The sequence below is a fragment of the Ictidomys tridecemlineatus genome, chromosome 3 (assembly GCF_052094955.1).
Source record: "Ictidomys tridecemlineatus isolate mIctTri1 chromosome 3, mIctTri1.hap1, whole genome shotgun sequence".
NCBI lineage: Eukaryota > Metazoa > Chordata > Mammalia > Rodentia > Sciuridae > Ictidomys > Ictidomys tridecemlineatus.
Genome location: NC_135479.1, coordinates 190,555,814 through 190,568,728, shown reverse-complemented (window position 1 = coordinate 190,568,728; position 12,915 = coordinate 190,555,814). Strand labels below are relative to the sequence as shown.

Here is a 12,915-nt window from a genome sequence, read left to right as displayed (position 1 = left end):
TTTCCATCTTATATTTATTATAGCATGGTAAATAAAATTCTTACTCCTGTTTTGAACCTATTAATTTATTCACAAGTTTTAACTTAACAAATGCTCTGTGGTTAATAATATGATTTCCTCTCCCTTAGTATGTACTATCTTGGTTAGTTATTTAATTTTTATTAATATTGAATTTATTTGTATTAATTATGAAAATATGTATCAAACTGCATATTTTTTTAAAAAAAATTTTGTTCTGTTTTGTTTGCATTACTGGGGATTGAACCCAGAGGCACTCGACCTCTGCGTTGCATCCCATCATTTTTAAACTTTTAATATGAGACAATTATCTGAAAGTCACCCAGGCTCCAGTTGAGCTTGTGATCCTCTTGCCCTAGCCTCCTGATTCACTGGGATTACAGAAACCTGTCCCTGTACCTGACTCTGCATAATTTTCGTTGTTCACCTTTTCACCTGAAAGGGTAAAATGTCTAAATGAATCATGACTCCTTCTTTAGAATATAGTAATTGATTTGGAAAATGAGAGGCCAGAGCAGATAGGGTAAATTTTTAATTTGTTTAAATTTTAGCTAAACTTTTTTAGCTTTCTTCAAGTGTCACTAGTTGTTTCCATATTTTGCTTTTTCCCTTTAATTGTAGAAATTTCTTGGCAATTATTTTTATTATTATTATTATTATTTATTTTTTGTAAATCTTTATGACACTGGGGTGACCTGACTTCACAGGAGAAAATGTCAAATGGAGTAACAGCATGATGATCTTCTCTGAAAAGCAGAGGAGGGATATTCAACATACCTTGTGATTTGAATTGAGTTTAAACAATGTTTTAACTTTTTCATTAGATAACACTTATAATTTTAAACGAAGTACTCATTTCTTTTGATATTTATAAGACATATTTCTTAAATATAAGGATTTTCAGTTATATCATATAAGCATTTTTATTTGGTTTACATAATTTATATATATGAATTGTATGTGTATGTGTATGCCTGTCTGCCACTTGTTTCCCAGAATTATGTGTATAAATAAGTGGTCAGACAAGGAACATGATTAGACGTGTTATTGAGCAAAAAGTTAATGGCTCAATCATGCTCATAGTGAACAGAATAAAAGTAGTCCTTGTCCTCATGTAATAGGTATTACAGTCTATTGGTGGAAGATAGGTGATAAATATGTTTTTTTAAAAAAAGGAAAGAAAAGCAGGTAAACAAGAAAAAATACTTACTGAACGAGAGAAGTTTTGTGTTCTCTGGGTGCTCTGCAAAGAATAAACAGGAGACTGGTTTATTAAAGACCATCGGGAAAGGTTTGTCGTAAGTGACATTTAAACTGAGTTATGGAAAGAGGCAAAGGAGTCAGTCTCAGGAAAAGCCAAGTATATACATAGGCCTGAGAGCACAAAAGCTCCATCCATGTTCTGGGATCAAAGGAAATCTAGGTAGCTAGAGCTGTGCCATTCAGGACAAAAGCCACTGGCCACATGTGGCTTTCCCTACCTGAGCTACACAAAAGGGTAAAATGAATACATGCCAGTGTACAAGAGAAATATAAATTGTCATGAAAATTTTATATTGATACCACCACATTTTGGATAAATTGGGTTAAACAAAATATACTTTAATTTTACCTTCTTAATTTTTTTTAAGTGTTGCTACTAAATATTTAAAATTGCACGTAGGTATCATTGCATTTCTGCTGGGCATTGCCTGACTAGAAGGGTGTAATAAGCAAGAGACTGGATGTATGAGATAAGGTTGGTCAGATTCACTGGAGACATTTAATGCCATGCCTTCTAGACCTTAGGCTAGAGAGGAATTCAGACTCGATTCTAAGTGAAAAGGGAAACCATTATGAGTTTTTAATCAAGGGGTTCACCATTACAAATAGCATTGGCTACAATTTGGAGACTGTGTTGGAGGGGAGCCAGTTAGGAAACTGGTACAATAAAAATATAGACACAGCTAAATGAGTGATCACAGCAGTTGTCAGATAAAGTAGTCTGTCTTTTTTGATAGAATTTCATAAGCCAAGGGTATATGCGTTGGTTTGGGTTTATATATATGTTAAGAATTATCTTTTATCATATTCATGAAATATTAAAATTCTTATAAAACATTAAATCTCTGCCAACCATCTAGAACACTATATTTCATGGAAATAGTAATACTTTAAAAATCATTTATAACTTTAAAGATTTAATTTAAGAGTTTTGACAAACTGCAACAGTTTTTAATGGCTTGGTTCAAGTAATTATTTGGTATTTTGTTGTTAAAGAAACTTTGTCATATAGCCCAGCCTCTAATCCTTCCAACTCTTCTCTGCAATAGGGTTTATTTTTATGTTTTATGGAAAAATAAAACAAAACAAAACAAAAAAACTTTGAGACTTTTAGAGTAATTAAGCTAAGGTGCCACAGTAAATATTTTAAGTACTGATAGACCCTATGCTAAAACTCAAATCGTTCAAGTTTATATTAGGATTTCTGCTTATCTGAATGCGTTTCATATAGTATGAATGTATGTATCTGTGTACATGAGTGCGACTTAAATTTGCCATTTGTTTATTTGGATCAGAGGCTGTATTTATAGTACCACCACTTAATTTAAAATTGGAATAACTGTTAAGTCTTCGTTTTTTGTTGTCGTTGTTGTTAATTACACTACTCTGTGATGATACAAGGTTTTGGATTACAGTAGTACACCCCAATCCACAGTTTTGCTTTCTGTGTTTTCAGTTACCCAAGGTCACTTATGTTCTGGAAATGCTAAGTGTAAAATTCCAGAATACTTCATAAGTTTAGATTGCTCATTCTTCTTAATAGTATAATAAAATCTTATTCCTTCCCAAGTGGGACACAAATTGTTTCATTGTCCAGTGTGTCCACATTGCATACCCTATCCTCCTGTTATTTATTTAATAGCCATCTTATTTATCATATTGTCATTGTGTCACAGTGTTTGGGTCCAAGTAATTCTTATTTTGCTTAATAGTGTTCCCAAAGCACAGTGATGCTAGCAATTTGGGTATGCCAAAGAAGATTTAAAGTGCTTCCTTTAAGTATAAAATTGGAAGACATTGATTTTAATAAGGAAAGGAAAAAAATCATCCTGAGGTTGCTAAGATCCATGGTAAGTTATTATTATAGATAACTTATTATAAATAAGTTATTATTTATAGTGCCTAACTTATAAATTAAACTTCATCATGGATATTTATTTATAAGAAACTACCAAGGGATAATAAAATATATAACATGGTTCTAATTTAGATATCAAATTAAAACAGTTAAATAAATCATTATAGATATCACAGATATAAGTAGCAAAATGAGGCAAAAAGTGAACTACTTTTCAAGGACCACTGTATTGGATGTTGAATATACATTTCATCTTTTATTTTTACAACTTCTCTATTAGCAAGTTGATATTGTACATACTAAACTGAAGTTTAGACAGATTCACCCAGTCACAAAGCAGGGGGTGAGTCCCATTGTTAGGTTTTTAAGCTCTTGTATCTTTTAGAAATGAAAATGTGAGAATTTTTTTATAGTGAAAATTGTTGGAGAGAATAAAATGAAGCTATTTCAAAAGTGAATCGCAGAGTATCTGAATTGTTAGATTTCAATTTTAAATTGACAATTGGTGGATTATAGTGATATCTAGTCCTGTGAGTAACCAATACAGTAAAATAGTTTTATGAAGTCAAGTGTAAAGAGTTTTCTCAGCCCCATTTTTTTTGTTGTTAATACTGGTCTTGATTTTGTTATTTCTCATCTTTTGTCTCTAGGCTCATCACTGATAACATAAAGACATAAATACTTAACAGTGCCAAATCCAGAATTCCCCTCTGGAATTGCATAAGTGTTTTTCATATCAACAGTTTTATAATAACTAAAAATTGATTGTTAAACAGAGTGGGTTTTTTTTGTTTGTTTTCTTAAGGATAGTTAACCAATTTTTTTTTTACTCTTCTCAATTATAATTTTGCCAAGTTTTGGCAAGTAGCAGCTATTTGCTGGCCCTTTTTAAAAAATTATATAGTTAAAAGTAGAGATCCAAGGAAAATTTTAATTTATGTGTGTTCTGATCTCATTTTTGTTCTTCCTTTTTTTCTGATTACGTAGAACTCCACTTAAGCCTTTTATTCTGAACAAAGGCTCCAACCAGTTCTACTTCATAATGTTTATGCTATTAAATATATGTGAAAGAAAAATATTGCCAAATTTAGGTATTTCTTTTTAGTATATACTGTAGATGTTTTTAACATATCAGGTAGTAAGTAGTTTTTTCTCCCCTTTGTGTCATGCTTCCTGTAATACACATACTTTTTTCGAGGGAAGGCACCCTTCTTGATAAATCAACTTTGCTAATTATTTTGTGGCAAACCCATGATTATTACTGGGATATTTTTATTGTTGTTTTAGAAAATAGTTAGCTTTTGATTGTGAAAATTTGAATGATACTCTTTTATGTAAGTGGAAGGCAGAAACTTATCAACCATTTCAAGCAATCTATTATAAACCACACTCAAAACTGAATTTATGGTTTTGTTGTTTAAATGATATCCTTACCTCTGTAGTTTATTTAAAAAATGGGCCTCCTTTAGGCTCTGTAAGACCTTCAGAATAGAGGAGAAAACATAGTCAAAGAAGGGAAAAAAGAAAAAAGTTATTGAAGGAAAAACAACTTTTTTTTTAATCCTAGATGTGGTTTCTTACCATCTTAAATGTAAATGGACAATATTTTTATAGTCATCTTCCAGTTTCATATTGGGGGTTATCTTTGTGAATCTTTGTCATATCTGAGCTCTTGGGATGTTGTAGGGTAAATACAATGGTGAACCCCTTGTCTCCTTTTATTTTCTCCTTTCCATAGAAAAGTATATTACTTTTATATCCTGTTTACTTTTTGAAAATGTGATTGATTTAATGCATATATTTTAATTAATTTCTTTTCATTACCCATGGTAAAAAAACAAATGCAAATGAATCTGGAGTGACACTTGAAAATGTCTTTCTTTTTGTAGAGAAGAAGGAAGTTGAAGTAAGACATTTAAGTCCATCTACAGAGGGGATACATACTTAGTCCTGCAAGGAGCATCAGTCCTAAAAGGTAGAGCAAAGAAAGGCAGAGTGATTAGGTTTAGCTGTACTAGGAATATTCTCAATAAGGTCTTTATAATATGGTGGTAAAATAACTGTAATATGGAGGTAAAATTACTGGAGCCCAGGATCATGCAGCAGAATCTTAATGAGGATCTTGCTGGGACGTGTGCATTCAAATGAGTAGAGTAAGGCACAAATAGAAAATCACATGCTTTTTTTTTCCTTCTTAAAAATCCCTCACAGCTTCAGAGTGCCAAGAGTTGGACCGCGTGGCCAGATTTCATCTTTCCTCTGTTGATCCCATCCCCATCCTGTTAATGACAAGAGGAAGGAACTGAGTGAGAAGTAGTTGTAGAATTACAGGAATAGAAACGCCTGCCTTTTTTTCTTGATTATTCCACCATAGAATAATTAGTATTTCTGACTCCTTCCTTTAGGCAGTTGTTCAAACATTTTGGGCTAGGGCTGTAATGTAGGACCACGATGGCCGGAGTTTAAGAAGAATTGGAGATGTGAAAACGCAGTGGTTTACAACATGAAAAGAAACAATAGAAGCACTAGAGGGTTGGGTACAGCTGACCTCTCCTGACTCACTGAAAACTTGGATTCTACTCTGATGGCAGGCTGCTTACTATTAGATGCTATGCTCATTTTCTACTAGAGTTAGGGGCTAGGGATGGAAGAAGTTAGCTGAATCAAGATTCACGTATCTAATATTTTGCAATCTAGCCCTCTGAGAAAGTACCATCCTGTCTGTTTGCTGGCCAGCTTCAGCATTCTCCCAACCCACTTAGTAATTCATTTCCCATAACTGCTCACATACTGGCATAAATACTGACGTCTTCCTTAAGATGCAGTCATCTCTTGTATGGTTCTTGCTGTTGCTTCCTCTCATAGACCCTTTTCTTCTAATTGGTTGACACAGTACTGAGGTTGTTTATTGAGTGAAGGCGTTCTCTCTGAGTTTGCTTTTCTTTCATCCATTCATGCTCAAGGTTCTCTTGAACCCTGTTCAGAGCTGTACAATCTATAGCTGTCTGATCAATCAGCTCTGACTCACAGGCATTTATAGTGGTATTGTTTAAGTGCAGTCACACCATCTCACTCCACGGTACCATTCCCAACATAAAGAATTTGGCCTTCCTGACAGTCAGAATCCTTTGTAGTTCTGAATACCTGAAGTGTTCATAAGTAAGAGAGGTAGAAGTAATTTAAGCCTGAAGAATTAAAAGATGGACAAAAGAAGAGGAAGAAATCAGGAAGCAAGAAGGAATAGTAGGGAAAAAATAGCGCTATGGGCTGGAGTGGCTCTTAGGCTAGTGGCACTAAAATCATGTTATAGATGTGCATCTGATTCTGATGTATAAGAAGTATTCTTGAATTTAGTAGTCCATTAATAGTCAATTAGCAAAATTACAAAGTGGGAGAAGTAAAGAAATAAGGTACCTGTGCTGCTTCACAGCTTATTTTTCCCTTGATTAACAGGAAGACCATTATTTTGTTGTAGATCCCGTGTGTAAGGAATTGGTTTGTTTCTTTTCTATTGGCCATCATCTGAATTGCCCTCTTTTTGAATATGCAACTTTTTTTTTTTTTTAACATTTCAGCCAGGTGCAGTGTCACAAGCTTGTAATCCCAGCTGCTCAGGAGACTGAGGCAGGAGGATGGCACATTCAAAGCCAGCCTCAGCTAAAGTGAGGCACTAAGCAACTGAGAGAGACCCTGTTTCTAAATAAAATACAAAATAGGTCTGGGGATATGGCTCGTGGTCAAATGCCCCTGAGTTCAATTTAAAAAAAAAATAATAATTTTTTTTTCAGACTTCATCTCCCCAGCACCCACTCGTTTCTATGTACACACATGCACCCATGCTCAGACCATTTCTGTTCATGTATGTGTAACAACTTCATAATCAGTGATACTGCCGGCTAATATTGGAAATAAAAATTTATCTACATTTAAATTTAATAGAATAGAGGGAAAATAGTACCATAAAGTTCTTCAACAAGTCCTCAGTAAGTTTCACACAGCTGTAAGGATAACTTGACGAAAGGACATGTTCAGCCAGATGGCCTGTGCTGGCCTCCTTCCCATTCCTGCAAAAGATATGTTATTCACTCCCAGGGTAGCTCAGGGAAAGAGCTGATTATGGAATTAAAACAACCAATGTCCAATTAACCCCTGTTTTGGTCAATGTTTCCTACACAGTTTGGATAATTGGCATACTTTAGTTCCATCAAGGGAAGCAGCTGGTTTATTGGTTAGTGCAGGCCCCTGGGAATAAGAAATCTGAAATTCTGTTATCAGCTCTGCCCCTACAAACTTAAGAATGACCTTGGGCATTTTATTTACCTCTTCATGAGTGTTAGCCTACCTCCTTTGAAATTCAGAGATACATGTTGCTCTTTAACCATGACATGAAGTTTAGTATAGAAAAAAAAAATAGAAAAAAGAGCATTGATATTTACAGAGTTCTTTAGGACCATGAATAAAAGGTGCAGTTTAGCATGCATATTGTTAGTACAGAATCTTAGTGATGTTGTGATGACATGGTCAGAAGCCCCCGCAAGCAAGCTTAAATACTAGGGGATATAATAGAGGCATGCAGCAGTCCCTTGACAGGCTTGACAGGAACCCAGTGACAGGCACCCAGTGACAGGCTTGCTCTGCACCTCCTTGAAAGCAGTCTTCGCCAGTCACTTGCTGCTCTTCTCTCTTTCATTTGCCCTCTTCATCTCTGCTTCTCACTGCACGCCTGCTTTCTTCTTTCCTCTCAGTATACTGATTCCTCTCTATCCTGTCTATGAAATGTCTCATTATGGCCACCCTTAATGAAGTCTTCTGTCTTTCTCAGAATTTCAGTTCTAAGGCACAGAGACGACTGGTCCGTTTCAGTCAGGTTCGCAAGGTTGATACAGTCCCCTGAGGGTCAGTGAACAGGTTCTTTGAAGTTATTCCATGCTTTAAGTTTCTCTGTCTTATAAGATTATAAAATTAAAGATTTAGCTAGATTCAGTAAATTATTTCACATGCCCCAATTTTTTTTTTTTAAGTTTTTCACATTATACACAGAGTGTACTAAATACTTAAAGTATCATGCATAGGAATACAAAGACAAAAATAGGCTTAACCATCGAGGAACATATAGGATGACAAGCAAGCTGAAATATGTTAAGAAAACTCTTTCATCTAGTTCTATGTCTATAAATAACAGAATACTTAAATTTCATTAAGTGCTTAGAAAATGCTAGATATTATACATTTCATTTAATAAAATAGGTTTATGGGTAGATACGATTATGCCATTTTTACAGCTAAAGAAATCGAGTCCCAGAATGGAAAAGTAAACTGACCAGAATCATTCATTGGTGATTGAAGTGTCAGGAATTCAGAGGTTGTTCTTGTAACTACTGTACTTTGTGGCCTTTCTAATAAAAACAAGAGACTTAAAATAGCAGAGACAAAATTTTAGAGTATGAAAAGTAATCTAAAATTCTCAAAGTTCTCCAAACGTGTGTGATCTTATCAAATGTTTTCAAATCCATTTTTATTATTGTCTGTGGCAATTTAATAGGAAAGACTAAAATTCAGAAGATCATGATTTGGTTTTGGATCAGCTACTTACTGGATGATTAACCAGTCACTTAATTGTTCTGACCGTTAATGCCCTTGTTTGGTAATGAGGAGAATTTAAAAAAAAAAAAAAAAAAAAAAAAAAAAAACCATGGTATTTCATTTGAGGAAGGGTTAAGTTTTAAAGCACCCACGAAAAGGCAGAGCTTTCTAAGTGCATAGAACATTTAGTAGGAGTCAGTAGTCTATGCAGAGAGCCCCCAAGAGGTTTTATAACCAACAATTTATATCTTTGCAGCACCTACCACAGACTAACCCAGGAACATTTGTCTTCTTTTGTTTGCCCTTTGCTAGGCTCTTTTCAACGACGGGGTTTTACTGTCTGTCTAGACCTTATGGTGGTGTGAGAGCCAGTTAGTGGAACACAGCACCTATGTTATAATGTTTGAAAGGCAACTGAAGGATTTGTCTTGTCTCCTAACTCCCCAAAAGGACCAATAATCAGACTAAAGAGACATTGTAGTTCTGTCCAAGAAAGACTTTTATATTGTTACAGTTGTACAAATATAGAGCAAATTCTTTGAACGAGGGACAACCCTTATTAGCACTGTCCTGTGCCCAAGCTGTATAAATATGGTCATATGCATTCCCTAGATGGTTGTATGAAATAAGTGTTCATTTTTGTGCACCTATAGATGATAAAAACTTTAAGAGTGATTAACTTGCCCAAGTTAAAGTGATTTAGTCAATAATAGAAAGAGCCAGAAATTGAACCCAGAACCATTTTATCCCAAGAGATAACCACCTTAGAAGACACTTGATGGTCACTATAGGTTTTCAGAAATAAACTGGGCAACCAGAGTTAGCAGATAGGTTATGAAGGGGAAAAAGCATCATTTGAAATAATTGATTAATAAGAGATTGTCTTTTACCTCTCATCTAAATGGTGTGCTTTTGTCATACTGGAGAATCATTTAGTAAGCCATAATGTTATGAAAATGATAGGTGACGATAGACCCATTAGAGGAAAATAGATTTCACTCCATAAGAATTAGCTCTTCTACTGGGCATGGTGGGCCACCTGTAATCCCATCGGATTCGGGAGGCTGAGACAGGAGAATCTTAAGTTCAAAGTCAGCAACAGCAAGGCACTAAGCAACTCAGTGAGACCCTGTCTCTAAATAAAATACAAAATAGGGCTGGGGATGTGGTTCATCAGCTGAGTACCCTGAATCCAATCCCCAGTACCAAAAAAAAATAGCCATTCTTAAATTTTATACAAGTCCTACGAAGTTGTTTATCTAGTATTCTGGAGGATGGGATGTTTGTTTAGCTTTAAAAATGAATTATTAATCCAAGTGAATAAAGTACTTACAAATCCATTTTATAATGATAGTCAAGGAATATTGATTTGATAGCCAAATGCTTAAAACAAATGTCTAAATAGCTTCTGGAATACAATAAGAAATGTTTTGTTTTTAATACATATTAAAGAGTGTCTTGCTATACATTTTAGAAAACTGAGTTTTCTCAGTCTTATTCATATCAAAAGTTAGATCTCTTCCAAACCCATATGACTTCTTAGCTTTCTCAGACCTGAGAAACACTAATGTTTAATACCATGACAAAAACTAAGAATGCATCTGAACTTTAATCTTTAATACAGGTCAAAGAAGTGGTTTCCCTGGTTTTATATTTCTGTTGATGGCAACATGCCAGCATGGTAAGAAGTAGTACAAAAGGCATGGTGATATGTTGTCTTGTCCTATGTTAGTGTTCAAGGCAGACCTACATGGATTACACTTGTTTTTGTTGAATTTGGCTTGAGTCTTTCAGGTTTAGTCTTCAAAAAATAATTAGGTGCAGTGGCTCACACCTGTAATCTCAACTATTTCAGAGGCTGAGACAGGATTACAAATTTTAGGTGAACTTCAGCAACTTAGTGAGATCCTGTCTCAAAATCAAAAATTCAAAAAAACTGAAGATGTAGCTCAATGGTAAAGTGCCCCTGGGTTCTCAGTCTTTAGTATTTGAGGGAGAAAAGAATAAAAGGTAATTTGATTACTTTTACATATTCTAATTGGATCACTTTAGTTTACGTTTATTTTTATTTAGCCATGAAATGAAAGCTTATACTTGATGTCAGCAACAAATGTGGGTTCAAATGAAAAATAATCATGCTAAGAATAGCTTTAACTAGAATTTATCACATAATATAAAGGATTGAAGATCTTTGGTGCACAATTATTACCTGCTATCAGTTGTGGTTAATACAGTTTAAAAAAAAAACAAAAAAACCTTTATTTCGTAAAGGCTTACATTCCTTGTTTTATTATAATTATTTTTTTAAATATGTTTGGTTTTAGGGAATAATATATTTTGATGTGATATTTAATTTCTTAATATAACTCCATCAAAGGAAATCTTCACAAGATAATAATATTTCAGTGTTAAATAATGTGTTACCTGTCTTCTTTATAGAGGAAATATATGAAAAATTTAATGGTAACAGTATTTTGAAATATACATACTCATTTTTAAAAAATTTTTTTATTTGTTTTAATTAGTTACACATGACAGTACAATGACCGTGACATATCATATGTTTGAATCAGATGGGATATAAATGTCTTTGTCATTCTACTATCCTTTCTATCCCCCCATCCCCTCTCCTCATCTTGATACCTTCTCTGTGTATACTAGATCTCACTAACCTTGACTGGGAAAACAGCAATTAAAGGAACTAAATGAATATAATTGATCCTTTATAAACAAATGTTAAAATAAATGTCTCTTATTACATAAACATATAAAATCCTTTAAAATATGCATTTTTAAAATACAGAAAATCTTTTAAAAATATGTATTTTTAAAATATATAAATCTTGTGTTTTTCTACCAGAATGTTAGTCACTCATGTTTTCTAAATCCACAGAACTTCCTGTAGATTAAAAAAGAAACTTTATTACTCTTTAATTTTGTACATTTTTGTTAGTTTTTAGTTAGGAGAAAAACATATCTTAAGTTTAAAAGCCAAACATTAGAAATAACGTCATATCATAGGTAAGTCAGAGGTGGTGGCACATATCTATAGCCCCAGCTACACCCTGAGGCAAGAGAATCACAGGTTTGAGGCCAGCCTGGGCAGCTTAGTGAGACCCTGTCTTAAAATAAAGGGGCTCCGTGGTAGAGCACTTGCCTGTCATGTGTAAAACCCTGGGTTCAATCCCCAATACCACTCACACAGACAATCTTGAGCTACCTTAGGATCACAACCCCTCCCCTCCACACCTCTTTTGTAAACTAAGGCTCCAAGAGGTTGAATTCCTGCATGTTCTACTGGGAATGCTATGTCACCTGTCCTGGGCTGTAAAGATGACAAAGACTTATTTCTTGACCATAAGGAGTTTACTCTGTAGTCAGGAGGTAGGCAGACAAAGACCAAAATGCACTTTTGTAAGTGGAATGATTGAAAGATTCCCTGAATGCTATAGAGGCACAGATAATCTACCCCTAGTCTATAGTTTGGGGAAGGCTTCCTGAAGAGAGGATGTGTCCTCAGCCAAGATTTAAGAAATGAAAAAGACCCAGCAGCTCAGGAGGCTGAGGCCAGAGAAGCGCGAGTTCAAAGCCAGCCTCAGCAATGGTGAAGACGCTGAGCAACTCGGTGAGACTCTATCTCTAAAATAAAATACAGAATAGGGCTAAGGATGTGGCTCAGTGGTTGAGTGACCCTGAGTTCAATCCCTGGTACCAAAAAAACAACAACAATAACCTAAAAAACCAAAAAGGATGTATCTTAGCTTGATTGTAAGTGAATGGGATTTAATATATCAAATCATGATATATTAAATCATTCTCTAAGCATTTTTTGTTCTGATATGTTTCATCAAATGATGATAATGATAGGGATTAGATGGACAAATGGGAGGAAGGCCAGTAAGTAAATGAGTCTACTTCTTCATCTGTATTACCCTATTTCTCTCTTGTTTCTTTCTTACATCCTTATACCATTAAAATATCTAGATATAAATCTAGATATTCATTTTATACAAATGCTATAATTGAAAATACGGTAAAGAGCAAATGGCAAAACAAGGTATAAACAGAAAGAAATTGATACAAGGATTTAAATAATTGATATTGAGTTAAACTAAAGTGTATATACATATACACTATACTCAGTATAGTGTATATGTATACTTGCACACACATATAAAGTATATGTATATGTA

At 34.3% G+C, this 12,915-nt stretch overlaps 1 protein-coding gene across 6 annotated transcripts in view; it reads left to right on the top strand.

The window, feature by feature from the left end:
- Nrip1 (nuclear receptor interacting protein 1) overlaps window positions 1-12,915 on the top strand; it is an 82,388-nt gene that overhangs the window by 54,672 nt on the left and 14,801 nt on the right. The gene's annotated exons all lie outside the window — the stretch shown is intronic.